The 12540-nt window shown below is 51.2% G+C and overlaps 14 pseudogenes; all 14 read left to right on the forward strand.

The window, feature by feature from the left end:
* The first annotated feature begins 390 nt into the window (after positions 1–390).
* LOC130333357 (5S ribosomal RNA) lies at positions 391–510 on the forward strand (annotated as a pseudogene).
* Positions 511–1193: 683 nt separating this feature from the next.
* LOC130351898 (5S ribosomal RNA) lies at positions 1194–1313 on the forward strand (annotated as a pseudogene).
* Positions 1314–1395: 82 nt separating this feature from the next.
* LOC130321011 (5S ribosomal RNA) lies at positions 1396–1515 on the forward strand (annotated as a pseudogene).
* Positions 1516–2002: 487 nt separating this feature from the next.
* Positions 2003–2122, forward strand: LOC130351504 (5S ribosomal RNA; annotated as a pseudogene).
* A 2167-nt stretch (positions 2123–4289) lies between these two features.
* Positions 4290–4409, forward strand: LOC130352911 (5S ribosomal RNA; annotated as a pseudogene).
* A 284-nt stretch (positions 4410–4693) lies between these two features.
* Positions 4694–4813, forward strand: LOC130328189 (5S ribosomal RNA; annotated as a pseudogene).
* A 1671-nt stretch (positions 4814–6484) lies between these two features.
* Positions 6485–6604, forward strand: LOC130352881 (5S ribosomal RNA; annotated as a pseudogene).
* A 3257-nt stretch (positions 6605–9861) lies between these two features.
* On the forward strand, positions 9862–9981 carry LOC130335684 (5S ribosomal RNA; annotated as a pseudogene).
* Positions 9982–10265: 284 nt separating this feature from the next.
* On the forward strand, positions 10266–10385 carry LOC130335706 (5S ribosomal RNA; annotated as a pseudogene).
* Positions 10386–10467: 82 nt separating this feature from the next.
* On the forward strand, positions 10468–10587 carry LOC130321885 (5S ribosomal RNA; annotated as a pseudogene).
* A 479-nt stretch (positions 10588–11066) lies between these two features.
* LOC130335257 (5S ribosomal RNA) lies at positions 11067–11186 on the forward strand (annotated as a pseudogene).
* Positions 11187–11268: 82 nt separating this feature from the next.
* Positions 11269–11388, forward strand: LOC130352644 (5S ribosomal RNA; annotated as a pseudogene).
* Positions 11389–11671: 283 nt separating this feature from the next.
* LOC130333806 (5S ribosomal RNA) lies at positions 11672–11791 on the forward strand (annotated as a pseudogene).
* An 82-nt stretch (positions 11792–11873) lies between these two features.
* On the forward strand, positions 11874–11993 carry LOC130352645 (5S ribosomal RNA; annotated as a pseudogene).
* The last annotated feature ends 547 nt before the right edge of the window (positions 11994–12540 follow it).

Genomic DNA, 12540 nt, shown 5'->3' on the forward strand with positions numbered 1-12540 from the left:
TAAGCTTAACGCGCCTGCTCTCGTCAGATCGCAGACTGGTACAGATCTTAGGGCCCGGTAAGTAACGGCATGGGACACTGGCTGGGAATCCCGGCTGCCGTTGACATTTTGCTCTGTTGCCGCCTTCCGTTCCGATTCCGAAAAGGATTTATTGATGCTTAAATGCACAGTATACAAAGTGTGAACCTGTCAACGGCCATCCTAAGCTGAATGCGCCTGCTCTCGTCAGATCGCAGACTGATACCCAGCTTAGGGCCTGGTAAGTACCAGCATGGGAGACTGGCTGGGAATCCCGGGTGCAGTTGACATTTTAATCTGTTGCCGCCTTCCGCTCCGATTCGGAAAAGGATTTATTGATGCTTAAATGCACAGTATAAAGGGCGGGAAGCTGTCAACGGCCATCCTAAGCTGAACGCGCCTGCTCTCGTCAGATCGCAGACTGCTACCCAGCTTAGGGCCCGGTAGGTACCAGCATAGGAGACTGGCTGGGAATCCCAGGTGTTGTTGACATTTTGCTCTGTAGCCGCCTTCCGCTCCAATTCCGAAAAGGATTTATTGATGCTTAAATGCACAGTATAAAAAGCATGAAGCTGTCAATGGCTGTCCTAAGCTGAACGTGCCTGCTCTCGTCAGATCGCAGACTGCTACCCAGCTTAGGGCCCGGTAAGTACTGGCATGGGAGACTGGCTGGGAATCCCGGGTGCGGTTGACATTTTGCTCTATTGCTGCCTTCCGCTCCGATTCCGAAAATAATTTATTGATGCTTAAATCCACAGTATACAAGGTGTGAAGCTGTCGACGGCCATCCTAAGCTTAACGCGCCTGCTCTTGTCAGATCGCAGACTGGTACAGATCTTAGGGCCCGGTAAGTACCGACATGGGACACTGGCTGGGAATCCCGGCTGCCGATGACATTTTGCTCTGTTGCCGCCTTCCGTTTCCGATTCCGAAAAGGATTTATTGATGCTTAAATGCACAGTATAAAAATCACGAAGCTGTCAATGGCCATCCTAAGCTGAACACGCCTGCTCTTGTCACATCGCAGACTGCTAAGCATCTTAGGGCCCGGTAAGTACTGGCATGGGAGACTGGCTGGGAATCCCGGTTGACATTTTGCTCTTATGCCGCCTTCAGTTCCGATTCCGAAAAGGATTTATTGATGCTTAAATGCACAGTATACAAAGTGTGAAGCTGTCAACGGCCATCCTAAGCTGAACGCGCCTGCTCTCGTCAGATCGCAGACTGCTACCCAGCTTAGGGCCTGGTAAGTACCAGCATGGGAGACTGGCTGGGAATCCCGGGTGCAGTTGACATTTTAATCTGTTGCTGCCTTCCGCTCCAATTCGGAAAAGGATTTATTGATGCTTAAATGCACAGTATAAAGGGCGTGAAGCTGTCAACGGCCATCCTAAGCTGAACGCGCCTGCTCTCGTCAGATCGCAGACTGCTACCCAGCTTAGGGCCCGGTAAGTACCAGCATGGGAGACTGGCTGGGAATCCCAGGTGTTGTTGACATTTTGCTCTGTAGCCGCCTTCCGCTCCGATTCCGAAAAGGATTTATTGATGCCTAAATGCACAGTATAAAGGGCGAGAAGCTGTCAACGGCCATCCTAAGCTGAACGCGCCTGCTCTCGTCAGATTGCAGACTGCTACCCAGCTTAGGGCTCAATAAGTACCGGCATGGGAGACTGGCTGGGAATCCCGGGTGCAGTTGACATTTTGCTCTGTTGCCGCCTTCCGCTCCGATTCCGAAAAAAGATTTATTGATGCTTAAATGCGCAGTATAAAAATCATGAAGCTGTCAATGGCCATCCTAAGCTGGACGCGCCTGCTCTCGTCACATCGCAGACTGCTACCCAGCTTAGGGCCCGGTAAGTACTGGCATGGGTGACTGGCTGGGAATCCCGGTTGCCGTTGACATTTTGCTCTTATGCCGCCTTCAGTTCCGATTCCGAAAAGGATTTATTGATGCTTAAATGCACAGTATAAAAAGCATGAAGCTGTCAATGGCCATCCTAAGCTGAACGCGCCTGCTCTCATCAGATCGCAGACTGCTACCCAGCTTAGGGCCCGGTAAGTACCAGCATGGGAGACTGGCTGGGAATCCCGGGTGCCGTTGACATTTTGCTCTATTGCTGCTTTCCGCTCCGATTCCGAAAAGAATTTATTGATGCTTAAATCCACAGTATACAAGGTGTGAAGCTGTCGACGGCCATCCTAAGCTTAACGCGCCTGCTCTTGTCAGATCGCAGACTGGTACAGATCTTAGGGCCCGGTAAGTACCGGCATGGGACACTGGCTGGGAATCCCGGCTGCCGTTGACATTTTGCTCTGTTGCCGCCTTCCGTTTCCAATTCCGAAAAGGATTTATTGATGCTTAAATGCACAGTATAAAGGGCAAGAAGCTGTCAACGGCCATCCTAAGCTGAACGTGCCTGCTCTCGTCAGATCGCAGACTGCTACCCAGCGTAGGGCTCGGAAAGTACCAGCATGGGAGACTGGCTGGGAATCCCAGGTGTCGTTGACATTTTGCTCTGTTGCCGCCTTACGCTCCGATTCCGAAAAGGATTTATTGATGCTTAAATCCACAGTATACAGGGTATGAAGATGTCTACGGCCATCCTAAGCTGAATGCGCCTGTTCTCGTCAGATCGCAGACTGCTACCTAGCTTCGGGCCTGGTAAGTACCAGCATGGGAGACTGGCTGGGAATCCCGGGTGGAGTTGACATTTTGCTCTGTTTCTGCTACGAGTCCGAAAATTATTTATTGATACTTAAATCCACAGTATACAAAGTGTGAAGCTGTCAACGGCCATCCTAAGCTGAACGCGCCTGCTCTCGTCAGATCGCAGACTTCTACCCAGCTTAGGGCCTGGTAAGTACCAGCATGGGAGACTGGCTGGGAATCCCGGGTGCAGTTGACATTTTAATCTGTTGCCGCCTTCCGCTCCGATTCGGAAAAGGATTTATTGATGCTTAAATCCACAATACACAGGGTGTGAAGCTGTCAACGGCCATCCTAAGCCTGAACGTGCCTGCTCTCCTCAGATTGCAGACCGCTGCCCGGCAGTTACCGGCATGGGAGACTGGCTGGCAATCCAAGGTGCCGTTGACATTTTGCTTTGTTGCCGCCTTCCTCTCCGATTAATAAAAATATTTATTGATGCTTAAATGCACCTGGGAATCCCGGGTGCAGTTGACATTATGCTCTGTTGCCGCCTTCCGTTTCGATTCCGAAAAGGATTTATTGATGCTTAAATGCACAGTATAAAAAAGCACGAAGCTGTCAATGGCCATCCTAAGCTGAACGCGCCTGCTCTCGTCAGATCGCAGACTGCTACCCTGCCTAGGGCCCATTAAGTACCGGCATGGGAGACTGGCTGAGAATCCCGGGTGCAGTTGACATTTTGCTCTGCTGCCGCCTTCCGTTCCGATTCCGAAAAGGATTTATTGATGCTTAAATGCACAGTATAAAAATCATGAAGCTGTTAATGGCCATGCTAAGCTGAACGTGCCTGCTCTCGTCAGATCGCAGACTGCTACCCAGCTTAGGGCCTGGTAAGTACTGGCATGGGACACTGGCTGGGAATCTCGGCTGCCGTTGACATTTTGCTCTGTTGCCGCCTTCCGTTCCGATTCCGAAAAGGATTTATTGATGCCTAAATGCACAGTATAAAGGGCGAGAAGCTGTCAACGGCCATCCTAAGCTGAACGTGCCTGCTCTCGTCAGATTGCAGACTGCTACCCAGCTTAGGGCTCAGTAAGTACCGGCATGGGAGACTGGCTGGGAATCCCGGGTGCAGTTGACATTTTGCTCTGCTGCCGCCTTCCGCTCCGATTCCGAAAAAGGATTTATTGATGCTTAAATGCGCAGTATAAAAACCATGAAGCTGTCAATGGCCATCCTAAGCTGAACGCGCCTGCTCTCGTCACATCGCAGACTGCTACCCAGCTTAGGGCCCGGTAAGTACTGGCATGGGAGACTGGCTGGGAATCCCGGTTGCCGTTGACATTTTGCTCTTATGCCGCCTTCAGTTCCGATTCCGAAAAGGATTTATTGATGCTTAAATGCACAGTATACAAAGGGTGAAGCTGTCAACGGCCATCCGAAGCTGAACGCGCCTGCTCTCGTCAGACTGCTACCCAGCTTAGGGCCTGGTAAGTACCAGCATGGGAGACTGGCTGGGAATCCCGGGTGCAGTTGACATTTTAATCTGTTGCTGCCTTCCGCTCCGATTCGGAAAAGGATTTATTGATGCTTAAATGCACAGTATAAAGGGCGTGAAGCTGTCAACGGCCATCCTAAGCTGAACGCGCCTGCTCTCGTCAGATCGCAGACTGCTACCCAGCTTAGGGCCCAGTAAGTACTAGCATGGGAGACTGGCTGGGAATCCCAGGTGTTGTTGACATTTTGCTCTGTAGCCGCCTTCCGCTCCGATTCCGAAAAGGATTTATTGATGCTTAAATCCACAGTATACAGGGTGTGAAGATGTCTACGGCCATCCTAAGCTGAATGCGCCTGTTCTCGTCAGATCGCAGACTGGTACAGATCTTAGGGCCCGGTAAGTACCGGCATGGGACACTGGCTGGGAATCCCGGCTGCCGTTGACATTTTGCTCTGTTGCCGCCTTCCGTTCCGATTACGAAAAGGATTTATTGATGCTTAAATGCACAGTATAAAGGGCGAGAAGCTGTCAACGGCCATCCTAAGCTGAACGCGCCTGCTCTCATCAGATCGCAGACTGCTACCCAGCTTAGGGCCTGGTAAGTACCAGCATGGGAGACTGGCTGGGAATCCCGGGTGCAGTTGACATTTTAATCTGTTGCCGCCTTCCGTTCCGATTCTGAAAAGGATTTATTGATGCTTAAATGCACAGTATACAGGGTGTGAAGATGTCTACGGCCATCCTAAGCTAAATGCGCCTGTTCTCGTCAGATCGCAGACTGGTACAGATCTTAGGGCCCGGTAAGTACCGGCATGGGACACTGGCTGGGAATCCCGGCTGCCGTTGACATTTTGCTCTGTTGCCGCCTTCCGTTCCGATTCCGAAAAGGATTTATTGATGCTTAAATGCACAGTATAAAGGGCGAGAAGCTGTCAACGGCCATCCTAAGCTGAACGCGCCTGCTCTCGTCAGATCGCAGACTGCTACCCAGCTTAGGGCCCGGTAAGTACCAGCATGGGAGACTGGCTGGGAATCCCGGGTGCAGTTGATATTTTGCTCTTTTGCCGCCTTCCGCTCCGATTCGGAAAATTATTTATTGATGCTTAAATGCACAGTATAAAGGGCGCAAAGCTGTCAACGGCCATCCTAAGCTGAACACGCCTGCTCTCGTCAGACCGCTACCCAGCCTAGGCCCGGTAAGTACCAGCATGGGAGACTGGCTGGGAATCCCAGGTGTTGTTGACATTTTGCTCTGTAGCCGCCTTCCGCTCCGATTCCGAAAAGGATTTATTGATGCTTAAATCCACAGTATACAGGGTGTGAAGCCGTCTACGGCTATCCTAAGCTGAATGTGCCTGTTCTTGTCAGATCGCAGACTGCTGCCCGGCAAGTACGGGCATGAGAGACTGGCTGGCAATCCAAGGTGCTATTGACATTTTGCTCTGTTGCCGCCTTCCTCTCCGATTCCGAAAAGGATTTATTGATGCTTAAATGCACAGTATAAAAAAGCATTAAGCTGTCAATGGCCATCCTAAGCTGAACGCGCCTGCACTTGTCCGATCGCAGACTGCTACACAGCTTAGGGCCCGGTAAGTACTGGCATGGGAGACTGGCTGGGAATCCCGGGTGCTGTTGACATTTTGCTCTATTGCTGCCTTCCGCTCCGATTCCGAAAAGAATTTATTGATGCTTAAATCCACAGTATACAAGGTGTGAAGCTGTCGACGGCCATCCTAAGCTTAACGCGCCTGCTCTCGTCAGATCGCAGACTGGTACAGATGTTAGGGCCCGGTAAGTACCGGCATGAGACACTGGCTGGGAATCCCGGCTGCCGTTGACATTTTGCTCTGTTGCCGCCTTCCGTTCCGATTCCGAAAAGGATTTATTGATGCTTAAATGCACAGTATAAAGGGCGAGAAGCTGTCAACGGCCATCCTAAGCTGAACGTGCCTGCTCTTGTCAGATCGCAGACTGCTACCCAGCTTAGGGCCCGGTAAGTACCAGAATGGGAGACTGGCTGGGAATCCCAGGTGTCGTTGACATTTTGTTCTGTTGCCGCCTTCCGCTCCGATTCCGAAAAGGATTTATTGATGCTTAAATCCACAGTATACAGGGTGTGAAAATGTCTACGGCCTTCCTAAGCTGAATGCGCCTGTTCTCGTCAGATCGCAGACTGCTACCCAGCTTCGGGCCTGGTAAGTACCAGCATGGGAGACTGGCTGGAATCCCGGCTGCCGTTGACATTTTGCTATGTTTCTGCTCCGATTACGAAAATTATTTATTGATGCTTAAATCCACAGTATACAAAGTGGGAAGCTGTCAACGGCCATCCTAAGCTGAACGCGCCTGCTCTCGTCAGATCGCAGACTGCTACCCAGCTTAGGGCCCGGTAAGTATCAGCATGGGAGACTGGCTGGGAATCCCAGGTGTTGTTGACAATTTGCTCTGTAGCCGCCTTCTGCTTCGATTCCGAAAAGGATTTATTGATGCTTAAATCCACAGTATACAGGGTGTGAAGCCGTCTACGGCTATCCTAAGCTGAATGTGCCTGTTCTTGTCAGATCGCAGACTGCTGCCCGGCAAGTACGGGCATGGGAGACTGGCTGGCAATCCAAGGAACTATTGACATTTTGCTCTGTTGCCGCCTTCCTCTCCGATTCCGAAAAGGATTTATTGATGCTTAAATGCACAGTATAAAAAGCATGAAGCTGTCAATGGCCATCCTAAGCTGAACGCGCCTGCTCTCGTCAGATCGCAGACTGCTACCCAGCTTAGGGCGCGGTAAGTACTGGCATGGGAGACTGGCTGGGAATCCCAGGTGCCGTTGACATTTTGCTCTATTGCTGCCCTCCGCTCCGATTCCGAAAATAATTTATTGATGCTTAAATCCACAGTATACAAGGTGTGAAGCTGTCGACGGCCATCCTAAGCTTAACGCGCCTGCTCTCGTCAGATCGCAGACTGGTACAGATCTTAGGTCCCGGTAAGTACCGGCATGGGACACTGGCTGGGAATCCCGGCTGCCGTTGACATTTTGCTCTGTTGCCGCCTTACGCTCCGATTCCGAAAAGGATTTATTGATGCTTAAATCCACAGTATACAGGGTGTGAAGATGTCTACGGCCATCCTAAGCTGAATGCGCCTGTTCTCGTCAGATCGCAGACTGCTTCCCAGCTTCGGGCCTGGTAAGTACCAGCATGGGAGACTGGCTGGGAAACCCGGGTGCAGTTGACATTTTGCTCTGTTTCTGCTCCGATTCCGAAAATTATTTATTGATGCTTAAATCCACAGTATACAAAGTGTGAAGCTGTCAACGGCCATCCTAAGCTTAACGCGCCTGCTCTCGTCAGATCGCAGACTGGTACAGATCTCAGGGCCCGGTAGGTACCGGCATGGGACACTGGCTGGGAATCCCGGGTGCAGTTGACATTTTGCTCTGTTGCCGCCTTCCGCTCCGATTCGGAAAATTATTTATTGATGCTTAAATGCACAGTATAAAGGGCATGAAGCTGTCAACAGCCATCCTAAGCTGAACGCGCCTGCTCTCGTCAGATCGCAGACTGCTACCCAGCTTAGGGCCCGGTAAGTACCCGCATGGGAGACTGGCTGGGAATCTCAGGTGTTGTTGACATTTTGCTCTGTAGCCGTCTTCCGCTGCGATTCCGAAAAGGATTTATTGGTGCTTAAATCCACAGTATACAGGGTGTGAAGCCGTCTACGGCTATCCTAAGCTGAATGTGCCTGTTCTTGTCAGGTCGCAGACTGCTGCCCGGCAAGTACGGGCATGGGAGACTGGCTGGCAATCCAAGGTGCTATTGACATTTTGCTCTGTTGCCGCCTTCCTCTCCGATTCCGAAAAGGATTTATTGATGCTTAAATGCACAATATACAAGGCGTGAAGATGTCAACGGCCATCCTAAGCTGAACGCGCCTGCTCTCGTCAGATCGCAGACTGCTACCCAGCTTAGGGCCCGGTAAGTACTGGCATGGGAGACTGGCTGGGAATCCTGGGTGCTGTTGAAATTTTGCTCTATTGCTGCCTTCCGCTCCGATTCCGAAAAGAATTTATTGATGCTTAAATCCACAGTATACAAGGTGTGAAGCTGTCGACGGCCATCCTAAGCTTAACGCGCCTGCTCTCGTCAGATCGCAGACTGGTACAGATCTTAGGGCCCGGTAAGTACCGGCATGGGACACTGGCTGGGAATCCCGGCTGCCGTTGACATTTTGCTCTGTTGCCGCCTTACGCTCCGATTCCGAAAAGGATTTATTGATGCTTAAATCCACAGTATACAGGGTGTGAAGATGTCTACGGCCATCCTAAGCTGAATGCGCCTGTTCTCGTCAGATCGCAGACTGCTTCCCAGCTTCGGGCCTGGTAAGTACCAGCATGGGAGACTGGCTGGGAATCCCGGGTGCAGTTGACATTTTGCTCTGTTTCTGCTCCGATTCCGAAAATTATTTATTGATGCTTAAATCCACAGTATACAAAGTGTGAAGCTGTCAACGGCCATCCTAAGCTGAACGCGCCTCCTCTCGTCAGATCGCAGACTGCTACCCAGCTTAGGGCCCGTTAAGTACCAGCATGGAAGACTGGCTGGGAATCCCAGGTGGTGTTCACTTTTTGCTCTGTAACCGCCTTTCGCTTCGATTCCGAAAATGATTTATTGACGCTTAAATCCACAGTATACAGGGTGTGAAGCCGTCTACGGCTATCCTAAGCTGAATGTGCCTGTTCTTGTCAGATCGCAGACTGCTGCCTGGCAAGTACGGGCATGGGAGACTGGCTGGCAATCCAAGGTGCTATTGACATTTTGCTCTGTTGCCGCCTTCCTCTCCGATTCCGAAAAGGATTTATTGATGCTTAAATGCACAGTATAAAAAGCATAAAGCTGTCAATGGCCATCGTAAGCTGAACGCGCCTGCTCTCGTCAGATCGCAGACTGCTACCCAGCTTAGGGCCCGGTAAGTACTGGCAGGGGAGACTGGCTGGGAATCCCAGGTGCCGTTGACATTTTGCTCTATTGCTGCCTGCCGCTCCGATTCCGAAAATAATTTATTGATGCTTAAATCCACAGTATACAAGGTGTGAAGCTGTCGACGGCCATCCTAAGCTTAACGCGCCAGCTCTCGTCAGATCGCAGACTGGTACAGATCTTAGGGCCCGGTAAGTACCGGCATGGGACACTGGCTGGGAATCCCGGCTGCCGTTGACATTTTGCTCTGTTGCCGCCTTCCGTTCCGATTCTGAAAAGGATTTATTGATGCTTAAATGCACAGTATACAGGGTGTGAAGATGTCTACGGCCATCCTAAGCTGAATGCGCCTGTTCTCGTCAGATCGCAGACTGCTTCCCAGCTTCGGGCCTGGTAAGTACCAGCATGGGAGACTGGCTGGGAATCCCGGGTGCAGTTGACATTTTGCTCTGTTTCTGCTCCGATTCCGAAAATTATTTATTGATGCTTAAATCCACAGTATACAAAGTGTGAAGCTGTCAACGGCCATCCTAAGCTGAACGCGCCTGCTCTCGTCAGATCGCAGACTGCTACCCAGCTTAGGGCCCGTTAAGTACCAGCATGGGAGACTGGCTGGGAATCCCGGCTGCCGTTGACATTTTGCTCTGTTGCCGCCTTCCGTTCCGATTCCGAAAAGGATTTATTGATGCTTAAATGCACAGTATAAAGGGCGAGAAGCTGTCAACGGCCATCCTAAGCTGAACGCGCCTGCTCTCGTCAGATCGCAGACTGCTACCCAGCTTAGGGCCCGGTAAGTACCAGCATGGGAGACTGGCTGGGAATCCGGGCTGCCGTTGACATTTTGCTCTGTTGCCGCCTTCCGTTTCGATTCCGAAAAGGATTTATTGATGCTTAAATGCACAGTATACAGGGTGTGAAGATGTCTACGGCCATCCTAAGCTGAATGCGCCTTTTCTCGTCAGATCGCAGACTGGTACAGATCTTAGGGCCCGGTAAGTACCGGCATGGGACACTGGCTGGGAATCCCGGCTGCCGTTGACATTTTGCTCTGTTGCCGCCTTCCGTTCCGATTCCGAAAAGGATTTATTGATGCTTAAATGCACAGTATAAAGGGCGAGAAGCTGTCAACGGCCATCCTAAGCTGAACGCGCCTGCTCTCGTCAGATCGCAGACTGCTACCCAGCTTAGGGCCCGGTAAGTACCAGCATGGGAGACTGGCTGGGAATCCGGGCTGCCGTTGACATTTTGCTCTGTTGCCGCCTTCCGTTTCGATTCCGAAAAGGATTTATTGATGCTTAAATGCACAGTATACAAAATGTGAAGCTGTCAACGGCCATCCTAAGCTGAACGCGCCTGCTCTCATCAGATCGCAGACTGCTACCCAGCTTAGGGCCTGGTAAGTACCAGCATGGGAGACTGGCTGGGAATCCCAGGTGCAGTTGACATTTTAATCTGTTGCCGCCTTCCGTTCCGATTCTGAAAAGGATTTATTGATGCTTAAATGCACAGTATACAGGGTGTGAAGATGTCTACGGCCATCCTAAGCTAAATGCGCCTGTTCTCGTCAGATCGCAGACTGCTTCCCAGCTTCGGGCCTGGTAAGTACCAGCATGGGAGACTGGCTGGGAATCCCGGGTGCAGTTGACATTTTGCTCTGTTTCTGCTCCGATTCCGAAAATTATTTATTGATGCTTAAATCCACAGTATACAAAGTGTGAAGCTGTCAACGGCCATCCTAAGCTGAACGCGCCTGCTCTCGTCAGATCACAGACTGCTACCCAGCTTAGGGCCCGTTAAGTACCAGCATGGGAGACTGGCTGGAAATCCCAGGTGTCGTTGACATTTTGCTCTGTTGCCGCCTTCCGTTCCGATTCCGCAAAGGATTTATTGATGCTTAAATGCACAGTATAAAGGGCGAGAAGCTGTCAACGGCCATCCTAAGCTGAACGCTCCTGCTCTCGTCAGATCGCAGACTGCTACCCAGCTTAGGGCCCGGTAAGTACCAGCATGGGAGACTGGCTGGGAATCCCGGCTGCCGTTGACATTTTGCTCTGTTGCCGCCTTCCGTTTCTATTCCGAAAAGGATTTATTGATGCTTAAATGCACAGTATACAAAATGTGAAGCTGTCAACGGCCATCCTAAGCTGAACGCGCCTGCTCTCGTCAGATCGCAGACTGCTACCCAGCTTAGGGCCCGGTAAGTACCAGCATGGGAGACTGGCTGGGAATCCCGGGTGCAGTTGACATTTTGCTCTGTTGCCGCCTTCCGCTCCGATTCGGAAAATTATTTATTGATGCTTAAATGCACAGTATAAAGGGCGTGAAGCTGTCAACGACCATTCTAAGCTGAACGCGCCTGCTCTCGTCAGATCACAGACTGCTACCCAGCTTAGGCCCGGTAAGTACCAGCATGGGAGACTGGCTGGGAATCCCGGCTGCCGTTGACATTTTGCTCTGTTGCCGCCTTCCGTTCCGATTCCGCAAAGGATTTATTGATGCTTAAATGCACAGTATAAAGGGCGAGAAGCTGTCAACGGCCATCCTAAGCTGAACGCGCCTGCTCTCGTCAGATCGCAGACTGCTACCCAGCTTAGGGCCCGGTAAGTACCAGCATGGGAGACTGGCTGGGAATCCCGGCTGCCGTTGACATTTTGCTCTGTTGCCGCCTTCCGTTTCTATTCCGAAAAGGATTTATTGATGCTTAAATGCACAGTATACAAAATGTGAAGCTGTCAACGGCCATCCTAAGCTGAACGCGCCTGCTCTCGTCAGATCGCAGACTGCTACCCAGCTTAGGGCCCGGTAAGTACCAGCATGGGAGACTGGCTGGGAATCCCGGGTGCAGTTGACATTTTGCTCTGTTGCCGCCTTCCGCTCCGATTCGGAAAATTATTTATTGATGCTTAAATGCACAGTATAAACGGCGTGAACCTGTCAACGACCATCCTAAGCTGAACGCGCCTGCTCTCGTCAGATCACAGTCTGCTACCCAGCTTAGGCCCGGTAAGTACCAGCATGGGAGACTGGCTGGGAATCCCAGGTGTTGTTGACATTTTGCTCTGTAGCCGCCTTCCGCTCCGATTCCGAAAAGGATTTATTGATGCTTAAATCCACAGTATACAGGGTGTGAAGCCGTCTACGGCTATCCTAAGGTGAATGCGCCTGCCCTCGTCAGATCGCAGACTGCTACCCAGCTTAGGGCCCGTTAAGTACCAGCATGGGAGACTGGCTTGGAATCTCAGGTGTTGTTGACATTTTGCTCTATTGCTGCCTTACGCTCCGATTCCGAAAAGAATTTATTGATGCTTAAATCCACAGTATACAAGGTGTGAAGCTGTCGACGGCCATCCTAAGCTTAACGCGCCTGCTCTCGTCAGATCGCAGACTGGTACAGATCT

Source organism: Hyla sarda, chromosome 1 (assembly GCF_029499605.1).
Source record: "Hyla sarda isolate aHylSar1 chromosome 1, aHylSar1.hap1, whole genome shotgun sequence".
In the NCBI taxonomy this organism is placed as follows: domain Eukaryota; kingdom Metazoa; phylum Chordata; class Amphibia; order Anura; family Hylidae; genus Hyla; species Hyla sarda.